Below are 18,470 nucleotides of genomic sequence, written 5' to 3'. Positions count from 1 at the left end.
GGACCAGAACGTAATAAATTTATTCTATAACCCATGTATTTGAGAAAAAATCATGAAAAACAAAGACAATTCTGTTATATTGGTATTTATTTGTTACATTTCAAAATAAATTTATACTGAATTCTACACTTAGCTGTCCATTTTTAGTCAACTCTCTGTAAAGGATGCAACATAGAATAAATTTATTCTAAATGCATGGTGCTTACTGTATATGATCATGTATAAAATAAATTTATTATATAGAGCCATAATATCTATTATTAGTTCGAGAAAATCACATAATAAATTTATTCTTCATTCAATGTCATTTATGATTATGATAATATTTATCTGTATGGTGAGGCTGAGACACAGAATAAATTTATTCTACATTCAATGCGATTTCGGATTATAATAATATATAAAATAAATTTATTTTGAAGTAAAGTTATCTGTATGGTGAGGCTGTGACACAGAATAAATTTATTCTTGTTTCAATGCGATTTCGGATTATAATAAAATATAAAATAAATTTATTTTGAAGTAAAGTTATCTGTATGGTGAGGCTGAGACACAGAATTAATTTATTCTACATTCAATACGATTTCGGATTATAATAATATATAAAATAAATTTATTTTGAAGTAAAGTTATCTGTATGGTGAAGCTGTGACACAGAATAAATTTATTCTAGTTTCAATGCGATTTCGGATTATGATAAAATATAAAATAAATTTATTTTGAAGTGAAGTTATCTGTATGGCTGAGACACAGAATTAATTTATTCTACATTCAATATGAATTTTGTTCTATATAAAAATAATCTTAAAAATATCTCATGATAAAAAATTAAAATAATTTAAAAGAAAATTCCATCGGTCTTATCTATTACAGACAAACTGATACAATAAATTGCTTCGCCAAGCGCAGCTGGATACGACCGCAGAGGTCAAATCCTAAACATTTGGGACAAAAATGGACACAATGTTCGTGCATGATACAGGTCTGAATTTGGATTGTAATTAAATATTTGATGCAATATAGGTTTCTGACACAGAATAACTGTAGCCAAAAAACTTAGAATTGGTTATATCATTTGAATTTATATTTAATTTTTGGCTTTTGTGCAATACACTATGCTGTTGCGAATTGCCCCCCCCCCCCCCAAAAAAAAAATAAAAATAAATAAATAAATTTACCTCTTTTTTTATGCTTTTGTGCAATACACTATGCCGTTGCTATTTGAACCCTCACCCCCCAAAAAATATACCCTTGCCCCTCTTTTTTTTTTGGCAACATGATATTTGAAATTTTCTTTTTCAATTTCTGAAATCTGTAATGAGTGAAAATTATCCCCCCCCCCAAAAAAAAAAAATTCTGTCCAGTTTATCTTATCACAAATATTCTAGCGGAACAGTTCAGAATGCATGTAAAACAATAGAATTGCTATATGGCCAAAAATAAATTTCCTTATCGTTTCGATTTGTCATGTGATGGCATACAAACAGTTCAAAAATACATCTAAGTCTTTTTTGTTTGCTTATATAATCCTGAAGATTTTGTTCAATGTTTTGTCACTGGTCATCTGTTAGAATAATTTTGGGTTTTTTTTTCACACAAGAGACAAGCTTCGTTATAATGCAACTGGTACTAATCGTTAAGTAATCTGATCTTTTAGTGACATACAGATCTGTAGTTGGAATTATTCATCTTCAAACTCTTCTTAACTTTTCGAACAATTATCTTTGTAAATGTCAACATTTTATCTTCTAATATTCCCAAATACATGTTTCCATTATTCCGTTCAACCAAAGCTATCTGAAAGATCAAATAAAAAATACAGTGCATATAAAAAAAATTGGAAAATGTGTCTATGAGCTGCAAATGCCCCCGCTCGTAAATATACACGTGTCAACTTCCACATTCAGATACATGTACACGATTAAAGTAGTTAAGACTGATTTGTGATTTTAACATTCGGTTGAGGCAAACTAAAGTTAGTGAACGGAAACGAAAAAATCAGCATTTTTTATGTTTATAAATGGCCTTAACTCAAGAACGGTAGAATTGATGCCACTCAATTTAAACCTTGATCTGTGTTTTATGGTAATATGCATTGTGTATACGATTTATTACATTTGCTTGAGGCAAACTAAAGTTAGAGAACAGAAGCGAAAAATCCAGCAATTTTTATGTTTATAAATGGGCATAACTCAAGATGGTAAAAGTTATGCCACCCATGCAACATCTTACACTAACCTTGTCAAAAACGAACTGTAACTTGTAAAGTAAGCAAATGTTTCAGAGAGATGTACAAGGACTAAAGGAGCAGCCGGATCTGATCACCGTATAAATAAGATATGCAAATGATTGTACAACTGCACATCACATATCAGGCCCTCGCTCTAAAATTCATAATATATTCCTTTTCATAGAGTAACCGATACATTGCACGCATTCTTAAAATAATGACTTTTAATTCACTAATAACAATTCCGGCCGAACTACAATTGTCAAAATATGAATTATATTAGCACTTTCAAAACCTTTTGCGATGAGATAAGAAAGAACACTTTTTATAAAACAACAATTGTGATTCTTAATTTCAGCATTCTAAGATATTTCTTGCAAGCCAGTTAAAAGTTTAATCTTTTAAATTACCTCTGTAGATTTTTCTCAAAATGTATCCTTCACTAATGTTCTCTGCGGTTGTAGTAACTTCTGTCATTTTGTCTGCCTTCTAAACTTTTGTGTTTCTTTATAAATTCCTTTTGATAGAAGTGTCTGGTGACCTATAAAGAACAGCGTATTATATTTTGACTGAAATGGTCATATTATCCATGAAGATGGAGACTTTTTGTCAATTGTTCTGTGTGCCAAACAGATTTCATAAGAGTGTGAGTACAGTTCTTTAGGTACTTATGAAAATGTTCAAAACTAGTTTTTACATAAAATAGTCTATTGGTCGTTTATTTGTTTTTCGCAATGGTGTTTTATTGTTTCATAGACTTATGAGTATAAATATCCTTTGGATTCAGTGGCGGAGCCAGTTAGGGTTCCGTGCTTTGAACGCCCCCTTTTTTGACGATCAATGGTTTTAAATTGGAACAAATGTTTAGAACCCTCTTTTAAAAATGGCTGGTCCCGCCCCTGGGTATCTTTCACTTTTTGCTCAAATAAGGTACATGTTCCATCTTTCTATGCAACAATTTCATAGCTAGTGTGTCCTAACAGCTGTTCTAAGACTAAGCGTGAAGAAAGTGAACATTTAATTTTTTAAATGTTTAAAGATTACTTCAACTTTCACCCGTAGTAAATAATAATGAGATTACAAATTAGAAACATTATTACTATCATAATAATTAAAAGATAATAAATAATATGTATCTAATAAATTTACGTTCAAACTTATGAATTAAAAAGAGAAAACATGCACCCAATCTTTTATATATATTCTTCACTTTAAGCATGGAATCATTATATTTAAATATACAATTCCTTGTTTTAAGGCATAGTCTTCAGAGTCGGAGTCAGGGATATTTAAAGGTGGGGGGTAATTAACAATACAACTGAGTCTCATCTAGCCCCAAGCATCATGTCAGGCATTGTCATTACTAATGTCTTCTAATCTGAGTAAATTAATTACTAAAAACTAAACAATTTCGACATTTAAACGAAATCTTTTACTTATGATAATGTTGATTCTGCACAAAGTAATATAAATAGAACCATACAAATAGTAAGCAAATACATGTTTTCAGCTACCATCTTCAATATAAAAAAAAATCACACCATGAAAAAATTAACTTGTTATGTGTTCCTCTTCTACTAGCTTCAAAATATATCCAAAATCAAGAATGTGGAACATACTCTATCTGACATAATCATTTGGTAATTGATGCAATTAGTGTCTCGAGCTCTTGTATGCCTGTCTTGAACATAAAAAAACTAAATATAAAATAAACAACTCTCCCAATGCTCAGGTTGGTTGTCATATTATGCAACATAGTTAATAATATAGAAACCAATGGGAAAAACATAGAACTTCTTTTGTCATACAAAACACTGTCAAACATCCAAACATACTATCCACACTGATCTGTGTCCACACTTGCAGTATATTAATTTATCTTAGTGATATAACAAATTGTCAGAGTAGTATAGATAAATTTAGTTATAGAATGAACATTTAATTTAATTTGCTTCATGATATACCTCTTTCCTTAATGATATGATTATCGTTATCATAGGCAGTTGTGGCGTTCCATAAATGTTATATTCCAAATTGTTCTTGTTTATTATGGAATGATCGATATTCTGATGTATATTTACCAACGTTTTTTTCAACTGATCGGGCGGAGCTTATGTTTTAATTCGCATAAGGACAGTCTATTTGAAGATGTGTGTGATAAGGATGATTGTCGTTATAATTATTATTGAATTCTAATCACTAATCAGTGTCACCAAACGCATATACAAAAGAACTGAGTGTATGATATGAGACGAATAACTGGACACTTCATTGATGATCTTATCCCAAAACTCCTGTCTATAGATGGACTGGTCTTAAATAAGCGAACTTCTTAAACTCCGCCCAGTCAAGTGAAATAAATCTAGTAATAGTAATATCGTAGATAAATATGCAAATTGATATTCGCAGATGCAGATCGATCGAGGATTTGAAAAGGGGCATACGCAGAGACTTGTAAAACGTCTAGTATGCATTGAGCATATATGTCGGGGATCTATGAGGGGATCCCAGTATCCTTGACCCCACACCCAATCCCACCTCTAGTATACTGAGCAAAATTAACCTCCAATTTCTTGAACTGTGATGAATGTTTCATAAACGAAACTGGAAAACTATCCCCGTCTATGTTCAACTTGTCTTCCCTCCTTTTAATTTCCACTTGTCTGTCATCTTCATTGCACGTACATAGAGAGAAATACCAAGTGATCAAATCATACAAAATTACAGATCAGTGTCCTACGTCTTGTCATTAATTATCTTGTGTTTCCATTTGAAGTCTTCTCGGCATGTGGTAACACTAGGGGCCTACAATCAACGTACGCGTGCATTACATAAAATGATAAGGCTGTTAAGCCGCGTTTGTTATAATTAGCAATAATTATTTTAACAACTTCAGATAGATATGCGGCACTTGTTTGCTAACATGAATTAAACAAATCGAAGATTGTAAATTATTTGAATCTGTGTCATTTCATAGAGGTTATTAATGTGTGGTCATTTTATATCATTCTAATAAAATAATATGTTAATCAAAAATGGACAACTACAAAAGTATAATGGTCTGGATGGATGGTCCATCGATTTTGTATTCTTTTAATTTTTAAAACATTATTTCTATTCTTTATAATTTTGCTCATTATTCTCTATTTGATAATCCTTTTATTTTCTATTCTTTATATTTTTTTTGTATATGCTATATGTTTTGTCCTTTATTCTGCGTTTCCCAGTCCCGTGATTCGATATTCTATCAACTCCAACAAGACCCTCAAGTATTATTACCGATAAATAGGCGTTTGAGAATGTGTACCATTTTGTCTTATCCTTTCTTTTATTTGTTTTTAAAGATTTATAAAAAGCTTACCGCACTTCATCCCGGTCTACCCTTATTACAGGTTCCCCATGGTATGTATTGTTTTAAAATAGCTTCTCGTTCCGTGCATGCATGCATGAACTATTTGACACTGCACGTTAAGCAACCAACAGTCTGTCAATCAATCGATTTTGTAATAATTCGGCGGGTCACATTCCTGAAAAGGGAACGGAATTGTAGTTACGACATAAAGAATCATTACTAAATAAATGATACTAAACCACTAACGGGAAGGATAGTGCCTGATATTCATATGATGAAGACATAATCTTTCAATCAGTTAAATTGAAGTCTGGAGCTTGCATGTCAGTTAACTGCTAGTAGTCTGTTTTTATTTGTATATTATTGTCATTTTGTTTATTTTCTTTGTTTACATCTTCTGACATCAGACTCGGACTTCTGTTGAACTGAATTTTAATGTGCCTGTTGTTATGCGTTTACTTTTCTACATTGGCTAGAGGTATAGGGGGAGGGTTGAGATCCCATAAACATGTTTAACCCCGCCGCATTTTTGCGCCTGTCCCAAGTCAGGAGCCTCTGGCCTTTGCTAGTCTTGCATTATTTTTAATTTTAGTTTCTTGTGTACAAATTGAAGTTTAGTATGGCGTTCATTGTCACTGATAGTATATATATTTGTTTGGGGCCAGCTGAAGGACGCCTCAGGGTGCGGGAATTTCTCGTTGCATTGAAGACCTGTTGGTGACCTTCTGCTGTTGTTTGTGCTATGGTCGGGTTGTTGTCTTTTTGACACATTCCCCATTTCCATTCTCAACTTTATTTTTTAAGATTGCATTTGAACGCAACTGCCATGTGCGAGGTTTGAACCATCATAACCTCAGGCCCCTAAAAACGAAAAGATCAAGAAACAAAAAATCTTGTGCATGTGTTTTTAAGGTAATATTATATATAATTAATTATATATATATTGTTTCAACTTATAATCAAAAGTGCATTAATTGTAATAGAAATTTCAACAATTTAAAAATATGTAAAAGAACTTTAAGGCTAAAAATATATAGGCGAAACAAAAATATGGATATGTTGTTTGGTATCCCATTCTCTTCAAAGCTAATGATAAATCTGTACATTGTACATGCTTCATATCCAGTGGCGGTAACTTGACTAATATACCTCGATTTTTAGTGAGTCGAAGGAGGAAACGGCATCAGTGCGGACAAAGATACTACGGGGGGGGGGGGGGGGGGGGCTTGATTAATTATACAACGAAACCCTCGACTAAATGAGCTTTCTTCGTTTTCAGATAAAAAAAAAATAAGGAGACGATTTTTAAGTTTGCTGAACGTGATGTGGCTAAAATTACGTGCATATTCAGGACTTGAACAAAATAACAATAAATCCAGTAGATAGTTATCAAAAGTACCAGGATTATAATTTTATACGCCAGACGCGCGTTTCGTCTACATAAGACTCATCAGTGACGCTCAGATCAAAATAGTTCAAAAAGCCAAATAAATACAAAGTTGAAGAGCATTGAGGACCCAAAATTCCAAAAAGTTGTGCCAAATACGGCTAAGGTAATCTACTCCTGGGGTAAGAAAATCCTTAGTTTTTCGAAAAATTCAAAGTTTTGTAAACAGAAAATTTATAAAAATGACCATATAATTGATATTCATGTCAACACCGAAGTGCTGACTACTGGGCTGGTGATACCCTCGGGGACGAAACGTCCACCAGCAGTGGCATCGACCCAGTGGTGTAAATAGTTATCAAAAGTACCAGGATTATAATTTTATACGTCAGACGCGCGTTTCGTCTACATAAGACTCATCAGTGACGCTCAGATCAAAATAGTTCAAAAAGCCAAATAAATACAAAGTTGAAGAGCATTGAGGACCCAAAATTCCAAAAAGTTGTGCCAAATACGGCTAAGGTAATCTACTCCTGGGGTAAGAAAATCCTTAGTTTTTCGAAAAATTCAAAGTTTTGTAAACAGAAAATTTATAAAAATGACCATATAATTGATATTCATGTCAACACCGAAGTGCTGACTACTGGGCTGGTGATACCCTCGGGGACGAAACGTCCACCAGCAGTGGCATCGATAGGTTCGTAATGAAATCTCTTCAATAACTTTGTCTTGTGTAAAAAGCTTTCTTGAAATCCCCGCGGGTTTAATCAACTTTGAAGTAAGTGCTTCGTTCTTTCATAGTTTATATATTTTTTTAGTTAATTCGCCATTTATTATTTTAAAATTTACATATGAAACAATAACCCGGATAAATCATTCCAGAACCATGATAGTGCTTGTATTTTATAAGAGAATAACGAAATTAGAGAATTATATTTATTTAGATTGATAACTATGATGGAGCAAAGTTTTAACCACTTTTTTATGTCCCTTTTTACCATAAGATACTCCGGTCATTATTTATATAAAGAATGATGAGGATGACGATAATAACGATGTCTGATGTCCAGTGGTAGCTTTTACATACATACACCCAGAATGACAACATGCTTTATGTTATTTACACGTTTTGTACTAGACAAACTGCGTCAGATTTTTTGACGCGTTTTTTTCAGAAGATACAAATAACTTTGTAAGAAGACATGCCACTCTGCCAAGACACATTATTCTAACTTCAATTGTACCAGTCTTCAAATGCTTTCATTACATATAAATGAATGTTTTCTTAACCTTCATTATTTGTTTGGTAGGAGCAATGTAACATATAATATCATGGAAAAGCCATTCTTTTTTTACGGAAAGCAGGAACAATAAGCTAATATAAAAAAGAAGATGTGGTATGATTGCCAATGAGACAACTATCTACAAAAGACCAAAATGACACAGACATCAACAACTATAGGTCACCGTACGGCCTTCAACAATGAGCAAAGCCCACACCGCACTGTCAGCTATAATAGGCCCCGATAAGACAATGTAAAACAATTCAAACGAGAAAACTAACGGCCTTATTTATGTAAAAAAATGAACGAAAAATATGTAACACATAAACAAACGACAACCACTGAATTACAGGCTCCTGACTTGGGACAGGCACATACATAAATAATGTGGCGGGGTTAAACATGTTTCTCTCACAAGCAAAAAAAAACCCTAACTGTAAGTCTACAGTGCAGTATTTCGGACGTCAACACAAAAAAAAAACAGCATGCAAATATATATATGGGGGATAAGTATACCATTATTTACACATCAGACTGTACTAATTATATTATAACTTTGGATACACCAACTAGGTACTTCATATCGGAGTAACAGGCAATATACGCCCTCAATTTTATAGAATTAATTCATAACTATTTGTATCATTTGTATTCATCTGTCAAATGTGTGTGTTCTACAAGGATCAGCAGTCCTTACCCCTTCATTTGATATCTATATAACTTACAAAAAATTATTCTGCATATAATAAAGTTTGATTTAAATACGTAAGAACTACTTTGTTTTAAATACGTACTTCTTTCCTTTTTGAACGTGCCCAAAATGGTGGTGTAACATCTTACGAAGTCTATTCAAATTGTTTTTGCAAACTATTTCGCTCTGGCTGTTGCTAGTGGTCGTCTTACATTTGCAGTGTGGTGAGATCCTTTTTGTTGCATGTTGAAGGTTTAATATGACTTTGAGCAATTAAAGCGCGTTCCTTTGCTTATTTTGTGTATGTGTTTTATAATGTGCTTATATTCATTTTGTGTCACGGATCAATACCCAATATTCTTTTGTTTTTCTATGGAATAAATGTTCCTATACAAAAAAAAAATATTGGTATATTCAAAACTTCGATTTTTTTTAATAAGGTAAATGATTTTTAATTTTAAGAACTAAACGAAAAAGATAATTGTTATATTAAATCTTACGATTCTTTCTTCAAACACGATTTGTTATCATATGCTAATTACCCATATCATATTTTAATGACCACATACTGTAGCCATCGTGATCATATAAACCTAATGAATTATAAACATCCGAAAGTAAAATTTCGCGCGATAGATAATGACAAACAAACGACGGAAATTACATAATAAATTCACAGCGTGTGCATTTGACTCTATCTTAATATATTTGTCAGTACATAGATAACCCGAATAATCCAGTCTTTATATTACGATCACTTCGATCACTCCATGAACCATTTCCTCGAGAAAAGTAGTGGATAGGGGGTGCTGAATTATTCGAGTTAGTACATGGAGGAAAGGTCTGTTTCAAATGTTATTCAAAGATTAGGAGCGACGATTCAATGTCCGTTTGTGTATTGTATTTGTCGTGGTTGAAACGGCACCAGGAACATATCAGGTTAGACAACAGAAGTTTGTAAGTATTTATTTTATGTATTTATATATTAACATAGATATTATAAGCCTTTCATGCCTTCTGTTGACAAATTTTCATAACTATGCACTGTTTTAGTAGACCACAGATGTCCTTTTCGAACTAAAAGAACCTCCCTGAAAAAGCACACCTCAGTCGAATTTTTCTTCTCAAATGAATGCCCGAATGGTCATCAAATTAATACTTGTTATGGGCAGGCATTTTCGAATATTTTTTTAAAAAATGTATTAATTCTGACTGCAAGGAATTTTAAATGGTAAATAATATACATTGTATCTCGAAGGAAATGTACACACTTTAACAATAGTAAATTTTTCATAAATATTATATAAAATAGTAAAAGTGTAGCATATATATCATGTGTATTAACGATTAAACTCTGGAAGAAATATAGTCCAGCATGAATACAAATTAAAGGGTCCTTTCAGGAAAAAAAATTTCTCAGAAAGGTATCTCTTTCTTCAGAGGTTTATATGAAACGTTGATGTCTGTTGTGCAGTGATTTGGGTTTTTTTTTCGCCTGTATGCGAGACATGGCATGGTAGGTATTGCAACCAAGCAACGGCGGCGACGATGGTGTACACTATTTGTTTGAAGCATTATATTTTATAAGTTAGACAATCTAAATGCTTCATACCTTATGTTACGAAATTTCCTTCTGTCATATGTCATTGTCCCGGCAACCTCATTTTCATGGTTCAGTAACTGCTTGATACATTTTGTTTTGTTAAATGAAAAACTCACTTATTATGAGTAATATGATAACTTTGTTTGGTATATGGGTTCCTATCAACATTTACATATTCGCCAGCTAGGTACATGTAGGGTTAACCTGACCTCGACCTTATTCCATGGATCATTTATCAAAAATAAAGTAACTTAAGCAAGACCGTATCTAGATACTATAACTAGTAATGAAATGATTGTAAGGTGTACATATCCACCCGACAGGTTCCGTCTGACCTTGGCCTCAATTTCATGGTTCATTGGCCAATGTATAGTGTTTGTGGTTTGGTCTATTTCTCAGATACTTTAAACAGTAGCACCACTATATAGGGTGTATCATGTATGGAATCATTGTCAGCTGGAAATGTCCGTCTGACAGGTCTCAATTGACTTCGACTTCATTTTTATGGTTCATTGGACAATTTTTAGTTGTGTCATACATTGTAGTTGTGCATTGATAAAGTTAAGTATACCTGATAATTGTACTAAAGACTTTCAATATGATTTCAATGATAAGTAAGACAAAGGCGAGACATTTACACTCATATTTTGGTAATAAAATGTGTAAAGTGTTGACTAAAGTACATGTACCTAAATTTCAATATATTTTTGTATCAGAGTGCTGAACGCGCATCTTTAACGTTTTGAGAGGAAAATGAATATTTTGTTGAAGGGAGAATGTGTTGGGTACATTACTCACATTTTTACCTGAGGAAGCTGCTGTTCCTTTTGGAACATGTCTTACTTGTTTTCTGGTATGTTAAATGGGATAGGTAAAAGTATTGTTAACACCAGTCCTGTGTTTTGTTTAAGACTTAATGAAACCTGATTTTAATTATTATTTGTGTATTCAGTTCGCTGTCTCCTAGGCATGAACCACTCATCTGTTTTAAGACTCTATGATTGATTGATTGATTGATTGATCATGACTGGCTGAATGTCCAATGGCAAATATTACATGCATATTCAGGAAGTTGGGAATGATACATACCAATCCTGATAAAAATAAAGAAATATACCTGAAGAAAAACAATAACAGAGTAAGTGTTCCTGCATTTTAAACTTCAAATATTTCTTGTAAAGTGAGAAAACTGTTATGAAACACCAGCAAAAAAGACTAGATTGTTATTCAGTCCTGACTTATTCAGTGTCTCTGAAGATGAAGATTAGGTATGTAATAATGAGGTTTTAATTTGATAGATTGTTGACTTTTAAATTGTAAAAGTTTAATGAGTTACTGTAAGTTAATCCATTTATTGTATAAATTAAAAATCAATAATTACTGTTCAAGTGCATAGCATAGCTATCTTTATCTTGCTGTATCCAGAGGCAATAGATATAAGAAGATGTGCTATAGGTGCCAATGAGACAACTCTCCATCCAAGTCACAATTTATAAGAGTAAATCATCATAGGTCAAAGTACGGACTTCAACACAGAGGAAGACTATTATTAATTACAATAAAGAGAGTGAATAATATTATATAAGCAAAATGGACATCATAAGTAAGATTAAAAGAAAGACAGACAATTTCTTTATCAAAGATTATAAATTTTGGTATGGTTGAAATTGTTTTGAATTTGTCGTTATTTCTTTCAGATCAGGCCTATCAAGAAGCAAGAAAAAAGACAATTTTTAGCACGTGCATCTACAGAGAGAGACATGTTTTAAAAAAACAGATATATTTTCAATTTAAGAAAAACCTGTTGAACTTTTACTATTTCTTATCTGTTTATTTGACATTTATATATTGCTATTTTGTTTTTATTAAAATTGCTGCACAGTATTTCTATTCAGTCCCACATAACAAAATCAGCAGAAGAAATTAATGTTTTCATATTTCAAGGGAGTGTCCTTTTGCATTGTTGATAGCAGATATATATAAACAGTCACATCGCAACTTCAAATAAAGTACATTTTTATGAATCTTACATGTAAATAGACATGAAAGATAGAAAATTATATAGGAACACATTTTTTTCTGACCTAAATGTATTTTCAAGGTAAAATTATGTGAACATATCAAATATTATCAAAAACACCGCTGGTTTAAAATAAAATTATTCTATGTAGCCTAAACAATTCATAAAGATCAGTGTATTTTTTCCTAAACAAATTTTATATATTTTCATAACCAGAATAAATTTATTCTGTGTCTCAACCTTAACATAATTACTGTACTATCAAAATAAATTTATTTTATATATCATAATACTTTTAATCCACATTGAATGTAGAATAAGTTTATTCTGTGTCTCCACCTTAATATAATAACTGTACTTTCAGAATAAATTTATTTTATATATTATTATACAAGACAAAAATCACATTGAACATAGAATAATTTTATTCTGTGTCTCAACCTCACCATACAGATTACTTTACTTTCAAAATAAATTTATTTTATATATTATTATAATCATAAATCACATTAAATGTAGAATAAATGTATTCTATGATTTTCTCGAACTAATAATAGATATTAAGGCTCTATATAATAAATTTATTTTATAAATGATCATATACATAAAGCACCATGCATTTAGAATACATTTATTCTATGTTGCATCCTTTACAGAGAGTTGACTAAAAATGGACAGCTAAGTGTAGAATTCAGTATAAATTTATTTTGAAATGTAACAAATAAATACTAATATAACAGAATTGTCTTTGTTTTTCATGATTTTTTCTCAAATACATGGGTTATAGAATAAATTTATTACGTTCTGGTCCAAATTTAGCCTCTAATTGCACTTGTCAGAAATTAGAGTGAAAAAAGAGGAAAATTGGTTTTTTCCTTTTTTATTCTGCTCTCAGTTCAGGGTTATTACTTTTGATTGATTTCGAAAAAGCTTTCGATTCAATATCATGGGACTTTTTGATAAATGTTTTGAAATTTTTCAATTTTGGCGAATCCATCATCAATTGGGTTAAAGTTTTTTTTCAATAATATCAACTCTGCTGTCATCCAGGGGGGAACCTTTCAGATTATTTTACTATTGGAAGAGGTTGTAGACAGGGGGACCCCTGTCTCCATATCTTTTTATTTTATGTGTTGAGATTATAGCATTGAAAATAAGGGGGAAAAGTGACATTAGTGGTATAGAGGTCACACGGGTTGAGCATAAATTGTCACAATTTGCTGATGACACCTCTTTGATTTTGGATGGGAGTGAAAAATCTTTACAAGAATCATTATAACAATTAGACTGGTTTGCAAAAATATCTGTACTGAATATTAACTTCACAAAAACACAAGTTATTTGGTTTGGGAGCAAAAAATATAGTACAGATACTTTATGCCCTAACAGAAATCTGTCCTGGGGTGAAACTTCTTTTAAATTACTAGGAATCAATTTTGATGTAGATCTTGAAAAAATTGTTAAGATTAATTATTCTGAAAGACTTGCACAGATTAAAAATACTTTCAATCAATGGTCTAAAAGGAATCCAACTGTTATAGGTAGAATAACTGTGATTAAAACTCTAGTCTTGCCTATTGTAAACCATCTCATTATCTTTCTGCCAAATCCTTCAGATGATATTATTAAGAGAATAAATGAACTTATTTATTCATACATATGGAACTCATCTATACATAGAGTTAAGAAGGATATTCTAATCAAAGATTATTTGGAGGGAGGTTTGAAAATGCTTTATTTGAATATGTTCATTACAGCACTTAAATCAACATGGATTAGGAGGATTTTGCAGAGAGATAGTTAATGGCAAAATATTTTCATGTCAAATATAGATAAAAGAAAGTTGTTTAGTTGTGGTGTTGATTTTATTAGACAACTGTATATGACAGTTAACAACCATTTTTGGAAAGATGTACTAAGATCCTGGGAAATTATTATTCAAAAAGAAAGAAATTTTACTTATGATTCATTTTTATCAAATCCACTATGGCTGAATAATAATATTAAGATTGGTCATTAATCAGTAATTTATCAAGAATGGTTCAAAAGTGGTATTAGATTTGTAAATGATATAGTTGACCAAAATGGATCGTATATTTCATTTGACCAATTTAAGCAAAAATATAACATTAACACAGATTTTCTTAAATTTTACAGTGTTATTTCGGCAGTGAAAGAGGCATCAAACTCTTTCCCTAAAGGATCTTACAAATTAGTTTGTCCTTTTATACCATCATGTCTACAAATATTTTTAAAACATTGTAAAGGATCAAAAGATATGTATTCTGTACTGACAAGAAATAATGTTCTTCCTTTATATCTACTGGAGAGCTTAAGTGGGTTAAAATTTTAGGTGAACAGAATCTGAACTGGAAAAATATTTTCAGACTGCCTTTTGCTGTTACTAAAAATAGTAAATTACAGTGGTTGCAATATAGGATTAACCATTGCATTATTGCCACAAATCAATATTTAGTTAAAATAAAATTGACTGATGATCCTTTATGTACATTTTGTAAATCAGATAATGAGTCTATAGAACACCTATTTTGGAATTGAAATACTGTACAAGATTTTCTACAGGATGTTGATAACTGGTTCCTTTCTAGTGGAATAAGTCTCCCAATGAATAAATTAAACTTTCTTTTTGGAGACTTATCCAAGATATTTCCCAATAACCCATATAACATGATTAAAAATAAAAAGATGACTGAATTTGACAATGGATGGAATGTTTTTGAAAAACTGTTATTGAATACCAGCTAATGTCTTTTTTTGTTGTTGTTACAATTACTTATGACTACTTAATTATAATCTTTTTTAAAGAAAATATTATTGTCATGTTATGTACTTGATCGGTGTTGATGGCTGTTACGAAAGAAATATGTCTCGTAAATTTTCATTTTTTTTTTCAACATAATTATGTGATATAATATAGACAGGGATGTAACTGGATAATCCTTTTGTGTTTTTTTTTTTCCTTCTTTATTTATTTATTTTTTATTTTTTAATTATTTTTTTTTATTTCTTTATCTTTTCAATAGAAAATGTAAAATATTTCCAATTAAGATTTATTTATAAAAATGACATTGTATTTATCTTATATGTATTATATTGTATATATGTCATGTATATGTTGTAATTGTTGGAAATAAATAAATCAAAAGTTAAAAAAAAAAAACAATTGTCACAACACTTAGTCTCATGGTATTTAAGTACAGCTCTTTATAAGAACCAGGCAGAGTGCCATATACATGTGAAACATGGGGGGTTCCAGATTTTATCTATAATTGGCCTAGTAGAAGCAATACATGAATACTGCTCAAAAAATAATTTTTAGTGGTAAAATATGAATAGTTGCCATGGTAACGGACACACTATTTTTTGGTTGATAAGCGAGGTAAAATCTTTAAAAAAAAATCTGCTAAATCACCACAATTCAGAGCCTGATTATGAATAGAATCATGCATTTTTCATTAATGTTCATATGCAACATTGATACAACTTGGTTTCAGCTTCATTTTAGTGGAGATTGCATGGCAACCAAATTGTTTATTTTTTTGAAAAATTTTGCGAAAAAATGTATATTTTCAACTTTTCTGAAATTGGGATTTTTGCGAAATTATCAAATTTTCTCTGGTGTTTTTCCGAAAAGTGCAAATGTTTACAGAATAGTTAGCACTGTATTTATGAAGTTTGGATACTACTTTAACAAATTAAATAAAAAAAATGCGTGGGATTTTCTTTAGTTTTATCACCATAGCAACCGTTTTTTCCTGGGAAACGGAGTTTTTATTTGCAGAATATTGCAGTTTAAGAGCTTGAATGTCCTGAATTGTTTTATAACCGATTAAAAAATGCATAAAAGCTAACGAAAACTTTGAATTACTATCGTCAAGTGTTGTTGACTTCAATTGTTACCACGGAAACACATAGTATCCTTAGCAACATCCCCTCAAAAACTGCAAAAATAGAAATTTATTTTAAAAAAAATACATAAATAGAGGGTGTTTATTTTCAAATTGAAAGATGATTCATTTTTTGCTTCACTCTCAATCTTGTCTGGGTTTTTTTCCCGATTGTTCAATAAATATAATACATAATGTAACATTGGGGTTGGCGGGGGGGGGGGGGGGGGTTGGAAAAAGGGGGAGGGGGCCTGTTGATTTTTTAAATGTTGCATACAAGTAGAATCATTGATAGATACTTGTAAAGATAATTGCGTTTGGTCGGCATTTGTTCCTAGTTCATCATCTATAATCAATTTTTGAACGTTAACAGATGAAGAATTTCATGGGATTGCAATAGCCGGGCTAATCTGGCTTATGGTAAGGCAAGGTAGATATGGCCCTAATAATTGTAAGAACATTTTTAATTTCTTATGGCACACATCCGTCTGAGTTACTTGAAATGACACATTAGTTTATATAACAACGGATTTCTTTCTGGAAAAAGAACTATATTAATGCGTTATTGAAGAAAATGAGTGTAGTCTAATTCTCAAAATTTTCATAGAGACGGGAGGGAGGACCCAAACCCTCCAGTATCAGGTTCGGATCACTACGTGAGAAAATTAGTTGTGTTTGAGTGGCCCTGCTAAAAATTACAAGTTATTTTGCCTGGAAAAAATTACAGGTTATTTTGCATGGAAAAACATTACAAGTTACTCAATGTAAAAAAATCAAAGCCCCCACCCCCTTCCCCCATCAGAAAATCACATGGTTGCTTCTTTAGCTGTCCAAGATATATGTATACAATGATGGCGTGTCATAGGAAAGGATATATTTAATCTTGCATATAAATCTGGGTCTGTTCAAATTATCACAGAATATTGAATTGACAATATAAAAAAGAAGATGTGGTCTGATTGCCAATAAGGCATCTCTTCACAAGAGACCAAAATGACACAGAAATGAACAACTATAAGTAACTGTAGGGCCTTCAACAATGAGCAATAAGTGCCATTTTTACAGCATTTATAAATATATTACCTCAGACTTTCATTCCCAGAGTATGCGTATATAATCAATCCTTCTGACTTCATAAATTATGTTCGAGAGTCGGCTAAATTACGACTTAATATGATGAAAATTAATTAAAATCCTTCTGTGAAAATGCATCGCATATACAACAGTAATGATTCGCTCTACAGTGAAAATGAAATTTTGATATTATTATTCAACAGTAAACATGAATTGCATCACAAAAACAACAAAGTAGAATTTTGATTCAATATCAACAAGCTGAACAACAAACCCTGTGTTAAGTTATACTACATTATTAATCATGTTTAAAGGTACATTTTTCTACAAATGAAACTTGACAGGTACTTTCAAAACTCTTGTACTCTCTATTCTTAATATTTATCTATCTGCGTATGAATTTTACACCTGGATGGCTGTAGGGTCCGCATCAAAAACATTTATCATGAATTCATAAAAACAGTACATATTGTATATTATTTCTTGTATTCAAAAATCTTGAAATTGTGTCATCTGTTAATTATCCTTCTACATAAGAAATTCATCACGGATACAGTGAAAATGGCATTTCAGGATTCACACATTACACACTGATTACAAAGAGTTTTATTGATTCGTAATAATAATTGATAAACTTGAACGTTATGTCGGCTTAAATCCAAATCGAAATTGTGATCTTTCATTTTTTTACGAACTTTGAAAGTTTTTTTATTGTAATTTCGCATATAGTTTTAAAATCAATAAGTTTTAAACTGTTGTCCATGTCACGCGTAACGATTCAGTTTCATAAATGGTTGAAGACTTATTGTTTCCTCTTAATTTCTTTTGGTTAGTTTTGTAGCTGGGTTACTGTATCATGGACCTATAACCCCACATCTCCTCTTATTCATCATAAACTGGTTCAAAATTTAAAATAAAGAAA

At 31.3% G+C, this 18,470-nt stretch overlaps 1 long non-coding RNA gene across 1 annotated transcript; it reads right to left on the bottom strand.

Moving 5' to 3' along the window:
* Positions 1–1,348: 1,348 nt before the first annotated feature.
* On the bottom strand, positions 1,349–4,873 carry LOC143076634 (uncharacterized). Its single transcript, XR_012978731.1, has 3 exons — positions 4,794–4,873; positions 2,641–2,771; positions 1,349–1,797 (listed from the first exon to the last, which is right to left on the bottom strand). It is a non-coding gene; the product is annotated as an uncharacterized LOC143076634 (long non-coding RNA).
* Between the last annotated feature and the right edge of the window lie 13,597 nt (positions 4,874–18,470).

This window comes from Mytilus galloprovincialis, chromosome 5 (genome assembly GCF_965363235.1).
Source record: "Mytilus galloprovincialis chromosome 5, xbMytGall1.hap1.1, whole genome shotgun sequence".
NCBI classification, from domain to species: Eukaryota; Metazoa; Mollusca; class Bivalvia; order Mytilida; family Mytilidae; genus Mytilus; species Mytilus galloprovincialis.
Note: the sequence above shows the minus strand (reverse complement) of the source record. Positions and strands in the feature narration are given on the sequence as shown.